This window comes from Sinocyclocheilus grahami, unplaced genomic scaffold, assembly GCF_001515645.1.
Source record: "Sinocyclocheilus grahami isolate Dianchi unplaced genomic scaffold, SAMN03320097.WGS_v1.1 scaffold19.1, whole genome shotgun sequence".
NCBI classification, from domain to species: domain Eukaryota; kingdom Metazoa; phylum Chordata; class Actinopteri; order Cypriniformes; family Cyprinidae; genus Sinocyclocheilus; species Sinocyclocheilus grahami.
In genome coordinates, this window is record NW_015505198.1 from 2,364,970 (window position 1) to 2,372,961 (window position 7,992).

General features: G+C 32.4%; 1 protein-coding gene across 4 annotated transcripts in view; it reads left to right on the plus strand.

Annotated features, from left to right (window-relative positions):
- Positions 1-7,992, plus strand: part of LOC107554880 (RNA-binding Raly-like protein) — a 143,373-nt gene that overhangs the window by 74,541 nt on the left and 60,840 nt on the right. The window lies entirely within an intron of this gene.

The window sequence follows — 7,992 nt, forward strand, 5'->3', positions numbered from 1 at the left end:
TCATTCATTCATTTATTCCGTTTTGACTGACTGAAATGAATGAATGAATGAATTTGATCCTGTTTTTAAAAAACACCACATTTATTCTTTCATTCATTCATTCATTCATGCATTTATTTATTTGTTTATTTATTTATTTATGTATCCATCTGTCCTTCCATCAATCCATTCATCTACTGGGAAAGACAGAAATGAATGAATGAATGAATTTAGTTATATTGAAAAAATATATAGATATACAGTGTTGTGTTTTTTTCATAAGCTTTGCCAGGAGTTTAGAAGATTTCAGTCTTTTTAATTTCAAGTAGATAGGAGATGTACTTCCATGATTACAACATAGCAAGAAACAGCCAGGGGTGCATTTCCCAAAAGCAACTATAGTTAGCTAATGATGGTTTTGGGAAATGCACCCCAGATCAGCTCAAACAATGGTGTGAGAGTTGGGGGTGGTGCTGTCTGTTTTCCCAACCAATGGCAAACAGGGAGAGAAAAAAAATCATTATTTGTGCCTTTTTGTTTGTTGGCACAGGCACTACACACTTTCCTTTTCACTGAATGCTTTAAAATGCCACCATTTTGTTATTTGTTTCTCAGAGTTTGATTTCTCATTTAAGCAGCATGTCTCATTTCGATCTATTACAGCATGTGCAACATTGTGTGTATAATCAATAACCAGTGGACTTTCATTGTCAAATGACTATAAAATCTGCTATAACACTCACACATTTGTAACCTCCTGGGAGCAGCGCTATTAAAACAGGAGGCCTGACACATTACTTAAACTTCTCTCCATCCTCATTATACCATTGGCCTGCTTTAAAAAACATTTTATTTTTGCAGTGGAAAACATTTTATACATAATGCAAAATATAGCCAGGGAACCCTCATTAGGAATGGCCACAGAGGACCCGCTAAGATAAAATTTAGCTGGAGGTCAAGCTGTAAACATGTGCACTGCTCCATAACTGGGGATTTATGCTAAATGAGGCTGTTTCATTAGATGTTAAAGTCAGCATGAAATCAAAATTGAATGTTTGCTTTTTTAACACGTTACTGGTCGTTTTCATCTAAATTCAGTAACTTGGTTGACATCATCAATCCATCTAATTTTTCCATTCACATTCCCCAACTGTCAGTCTTATAATAATAATAATAATAATAATAATAATAATAATAAAAGTCTTACAAGACTTTTCATTATCCAATCAGTTGCTGATGGATGATATTAAGGCTGAATATTAAAAATGCTATTTTCACTAATCTACAATCCATCAGCCGGATGTTTAACCTTTTGTTTTGCACTATAAATATCATCACTCTTTGCACTTAATACAAATAAGCTATTTATTGCTATTTTTACTTGGTGCAAACAGTGTCTAATGTTGCTAGTAAATTTTGGGATCGATAACATTTTAAAAAATGTTTTGAAAGAAATCTCTTATGCTCACCAGGGCTGCGTTTATTTGATAGAAAATACAGTAAAATACAGTAAAACGGTAAAATATTATAACAATTTAAAACAGCTGTTTGCTATTTAAATATGTTTTCAAATGTAATTTATTCATATGATGGCATTATTCATATGAATGTCACTCCAGTCTTCAGTGTCACATGATCCTTCAGAAATAATTTTAATATGCTGATTTGCTGCTCAAGAAACATTTCTTATTATTATCAATCAGTTTTAATAATATGTTTTTAGGATAATTTTTTTACTCTTTAAATAACATTTAATAATGACCCACCCTACACTTTTCTTCTCATTGAATATCCATTTTTAGCAATTTTACTTATGTAATGTCACTTCCTGTTGAATTTAATTAGTTTTCTTGTAAATATGTGACACCTGCAGTATTATTTCGATAGAAAATACAGTAAAATACAGTAAAACGGTCAAATATTATTACAATTTAAAACAGCTGTTTGCTATTTAAATATGTTTTCAAATGTAATTTATTCATATGATGGCAAAGCTGTATTTTCAGCATCATTACTCCAGTCTTCAGTGTCACATGATCCTTCAGAAATAATTTTAATATGCTGATTTGCTGCTCAAGAAACATTTCTTATTATTATCAATCAGTTTTAATAATATGTTTTTAGGATAATTTTTTTACTCTTTAAATAACATTTAATAATGACCCACCCTACACTTTTCTTCTCATTGAATATCCATTTTTAGCAATTTTACTTATGTAATGTCACTTCCTGTTGAATTTAATTAGTTTTCTTGTAAATATGTGACACCTGCAGTATTATTTCTTACACATGGTCTGTATTTCTGCATTCAAATACAGCTCGCTGGAGTTCAGCGGCATTAAATAAGGCAGAATTTATGCATTTCCAACATCCAGGCTTGTTGCCAGTTATCCATAAAGTATTATGCAAATTAGCATCAATGTGATCCGTCGACTACCAATAGGAGTGCAGACAGTGGCGCTCATGTGATCTGCCTCCTGATACAGTTGGATTTAATCCGTGCCAGTACAAACACAGGGACTACAATCTTGTTTCTATGCAAGGTGTCTGGTGTTTTGAAAGGCTCTTTGCTGCGATTCTTCTCGGGTCTATCTCTCGGTTTTGTCAGCGCGCACACAGAGGCTGATGTACGATCCCGGTCTCTTTCCTAATCTTCTCGTAGTGCAGGCCCAGCATGTGGAGTAATGTAGAAATGCTGATATACTCCTCTGGCCGAACAACGAAGGCGAATTCCTTCATTACCGCAGGTCTGCTCTGCAGCCCCTACCCTCCAACCCAGCCAACCTGACCTGGTAATTCCCTAATGGAAACTAGTCGAACGCTGCAGATAGCATCACTCTGCTGGGCTGCGATAACACACGACTCGCTCTCCTTTAGGAGGCACAACTACATCAGAGAGAGAGAGAGAGCCTTGCAGGATGTTACATATTAATGTTAGCCAGCACTTCGTACTGATAAGCAGCAAGGATATACACAGGTATAAACACACAGACATATTTTTGAACTGTGCACTGCATGGGCTTCAACAATCTTTGGCATTGCTTTCAGGACAAAAACCTTTGGACTGTCATTTTTTTCCCGAGAATCTGACAGTGATTGAATTGTTGTGTTCATCTGTGTTCTGCTTTGTTTCCTACAGTACTAAGAATTTCGCTTCTAATTATCAATATTGATTTTTTTGTTTATAATTTTTGTATTGTAGATACAAAAATTTGGACATGGAGCCACATTTCTAATTTCAACCTTATTTTGTTCTTTAGACATTCCTCTTTAAAAGAAGCTGTTTGCAAATTGACCCACTGAAAATGTGTGCAATTTAACAATTTATTTATGGAAAAGAACTATGTAGGGACCTTAAAATGTTTAAATACCTGAAGTTTAAGAACCAAAATCTAAAAGGATATTAAGTATCTTCAATACTTCTTGAGTTACAGCATGCAAACCTTGGGGGAAAAAAATCAAAAAAAGATTTTTTCAATTTTTGAATTGTCACCATTGGCACATAATTCAACAAAGATTGCAAAAAAAAAAAAAAGATTGCTCTAATAGACATACCAATCAAAAATATTTATTTATTTATTCCGTTCTGACAGACTGAAATGAATGAATGAATGAATGAATGAATGATAAATTAATTAATTTGATCCTGTTTTAAAAATACACCACATTTATTTATTAATTCATTCATTCATTCATCTAAAATGATATTAAGTATCTTCAATACTTCTTGAGTTACAGCATGCAAACCTTGGGGGAAAAAATCAAAAAAGGATTTTTCCAATGTTTGAACTGTCACCATTGGCACATAATTCAACAAAGATTGCTAAAAAAAAAAAAAAAAAAGATTGCTCTAATAGACATACCAATCTCTGTGTAAAAGTAAAATAATAATGCTGTCATCTTTCATGAAAATTTTCATTTTAACCCCCTCTACCAAATAGTGGATTACTCAGTAAATATTCAACTCGGTCCGAGCATCTTCAAGAATCGGCTAAAAACACATCTCTTCCATCTTTATTTGACCCTCTAACTCTAGCACTCTCTATTCTAATTCTATTCTTTATTAAAAAAAAATAACTAACATTGGCTTCTCTAATCTTTTTGTATTCTATCTATTTATTATACAATTAACAAAAGCAAAAGAGGCCTCTAACACTAGCTTGCTCTATTCTTCTTCTATTCTATCTGTTTACTTTTTATTTATTATATTATTTTTAAAAAACTTGCTACGTGTACTGCATTAAGCTAACTGAGACTTAGCACTTGCGTATCATTGCTCTTTTGTTGATTTTGATTGCTTCCATTGCCCTCGCTTTGGATAAAAGCTTCTGCAAAATGTCTAAATGTAAATGTAATATTCATCCATGATGTAATATTTTGTCTTTCTTCACTTTTATGTTTGTCTTTTTTCAGAAAATGTATTAACAAAATAAAAAAATTTTAGCAGACGTTTCTGAAATTTGCTTATTTTAGAAGCTTTAAAAAAAGACAGAAAAAAGAAAAAAAACACACAACTGTAATGAATGAATTAAAAATAAACAATAATAAATAGTATGCATTTACTGTTATTATCATTATTATGCATACATATAATATAAAAAATATGCTTTTGAAATACATAAATAAATAATACCTTTTTTAAAAAAAAAAAAGGTGTTAGTTTATTAAATAAATAGTACAACTGCAAAGTAAAGAGTAACACATTTTGTTTTGTTTTGTTTTGAAATGTCCTAAATTGCTGGCTAAGCTTTTGAATGGATGCATAGATGGAAGGAAGGATAAATTAATAAATAGAGTAAGCAACTAAGTTTTTTTCTTCAAAACTTAGCCAGCAGTTTAGTTTTTCTTTCTTTCTTTTTTCCCCCTCTTCAAGTAAATATGAGATGTACTTGCATGATTACAACATAGTTTGTCTTGGACGTTGCCAAGATGGCTGTCAAGTGAAGCAACTTATTTTAAAAGGCCTTTGAACTCATTGAGCAGGACATATGTGTGTGTGGGTGTGTGAAGGATACCGGATGAGAATGTGACGGACAGAGAGCCAGACAGAGCTCTGAAGGAAACAGAAAATATTAGCTGCTGGCGTTCAGGCGTTCGTGTAGGTGAAACTCCATCTGTGCATTAACGGCCCCAAACAGTGAGAGGAATCTAAAATATTTTCATCATTTTAAAGGTCAGATAAAGGTCACTGTTGCTGAAAGCTATTTCTGCCATTATTATCAGATGATGTGCAAATCTCAACTCGGATGGGAAAATAAATTTCTGATTGCCAATTAAATCCACACTCGCTCTCATCTTCCTGAACTGACATATTTTATTAGCGAGGCTGAGACCTGTGCTGACTTCCACTGAGGCGGCTGGGTGTGAGCCAGAGCTTTCCAACAATTTCCACAAAGCAATTGCTGTTTCTTGCTGTCAATGAATTGAACACAGTAATGACATATTAGCAGAAAGGTGTGGATTAATCAGTAAGCCTGACTCATGTGAGCAATTTCAGTTTGTTGTAATTTCAAATTAAAGTACAATGGGATACAGCCCTCCATTAAAAGGAAAAAAGTGCTCTTTTTCTCTCTCTAATGTAGATAATGGATATCAATCGATATATATATATATATATATATATATACAGGTGCATCTCAATAAGTTAGAATGTCGTGGAAAAGTTAATTTATTTCAGTAATTCAACTCAAATTGTGAAACTCGTGTATTAAATAAATTCAATGCACACAGACTGAAGTAGTTTAAGTCTTTGGTTCTTTTAATTGATCAAAAAAAGATTTTTTCAATTTTTGAATTGTCACCATTGGCACATAATTCAACAAAGATTGCAAAAAAAAAAAAAAGATTGCTCTAATAGACATACCAATCAAAAATATTTATTTATTTATTCCGTTCTGACAGACTGAAATGAATGAATGAATGAATGAATGAATGATAAATTAATTAATTTGATCCTGTTTTAAAAATACACCACATTTATTTATTAATTCATTCATTCATTCATCTAAAATGATATTAAGTATCTTCAATACTTCTTGAGTTACAGCATGCAAACCTTGGGGGAAAAAATCAAAAAAGGATTTTTCCAATGTTTGAACTGTCACCATTGGCACATAATTCAACAAAGATTGCTAAAAAAAAAAAAAAAAAAATTGCTCTAATAGACATACCAATCTCTGTGTAAAAGTAAAATAATAATGCTGTCATCTTTCATGAAAATTTTCATTTTAACCCCCTCTACCAAATAGTGGATTACTCAGTAAATATTCAACTCGGTCCGAGCATCTTCAAGAATCGGCTAAAAACACATCTCTTCCATCTTTATTTGACCCTCTAACTCTAGCACTCTCTATTCTAATTCTATTCTTTATTAAAAAAAAATAACTAACATTGGCTTCTCTAATCTTTTTGTATTCTATCTATTTATTATACAATTAACAAAAGCAAAAGAGGCCTCTAACACTAGCTTGCTCTATTCTTCTTCTATTCTATCTGTTTACTTTTTATTTATTATATTATTTTTAAAAAACTTGCTACGTGTACTGCATTAAGCTAACTGAGACTTAGCACTTGCGTATCATTGCTCTTTTGTTGATTTTGATTGCTTCCATTGCCCTCGCTTTGGATAAAAGCTTCTGCAAAATGTCTAAATGTAAATGTAATATTCATCCATGATGTAATATTTTGTCTTTCTTCACTTTTATGTTTGTCTTTTTTCAGAAAATGTATTAACAAAATAAAAAAATTTTAGCAGACGTTTCTGAAATTTGCTTATTTTAGAAGCTTTAAAAAAAGACAGAAAAAAGAAAAAAAACACACAACTGTAATGAATGAATTAAAAATAAACAATAATAAATAGTATGCATTTACTGTTATTATCATTATTATGCATACATATAATATAAAAAATATGCTTTTGAAATACATAAATAAATAATACCTTTTTTAAAAAAAAAAAAGGTGTTAGTTTATTAAATAAATAGTACAACTGCAAAGTAAAGAGTAACACATTTTGTTTTGTTTTGTTTTGAAATGTCCTAAATTGCTGGCTAAGCTTTTGAATGGATGCATAGATGGAAGGAAGGATAAATTAATAAATAGAGTAAGCAACTAAGTTTTTTTCTTCAAAACTTAGCCAGCAGTTTAGTTTTTCTTTCTTTCTTTTTTCCCCCTCTTCAAGTAAATATGAGATGTACTTGCATGATTACAACATAGTTTGTCTTGGACGTTGCCAAGATGGCTGTCAAGTGAAGCAACTTATTTTAAAAGGCCTTTGAACTCATTGAGCAGGACATATGTGTGTGTGGGTGTGTGAAGGATACCGGATGAGAATGTGACGGACAGAGAGCCAGACAGAGCTCTGAAGGAAACAGAAAATATTAGCTGCTGGCGTTCAGGCGTTCGTGTAGGTGAAACTCCATCTGTGCATTAACGGCCCCAAACAGTGAGAGGAATCTAAAATATTTTCATCATTTTAAAGGTCAGATAAAGGTCACTGTTGCTGAAAGCTATTTCTGCCATTATTATCAGATGATGTGCAAATCTCAACTCGGATGGGAAAATAAATTTCTGATTGCCAATTAAATCCACACTCGCTCTCATCTTCCTGAACTGACATATTTTATTAGCGAGGCTGAGACCTGTGCTGACTTCCACTGAGGCGGCTGGGTGTGAGCCAGAGCTTTCCAACAATTTCCACAAAGCAATTGCTGTTTCTTGCTGTCAATGAATTGAACACAGTAATGACATATTAGCAGAAAGGTGTGGATTAATCAGTAAGCCTGACTCATGTGAGCAATTTCAGTTTGTTGTAATTTCAAATTAAAGTACAATGGGATACAGCCCTCCATTAAAAGGAAAAAAGTGCTCTTTTTCTCTCTCTAATGTAGATAATGGATATCAATCGATATATATATATATATATGAGCAATTTCGTAATTTCAAATTAAAGTACAATGGGATACAGCCCTCCATTAAAAGGAAAAAAGTGCTCTTTTTCTCTCTTTCTCTCTC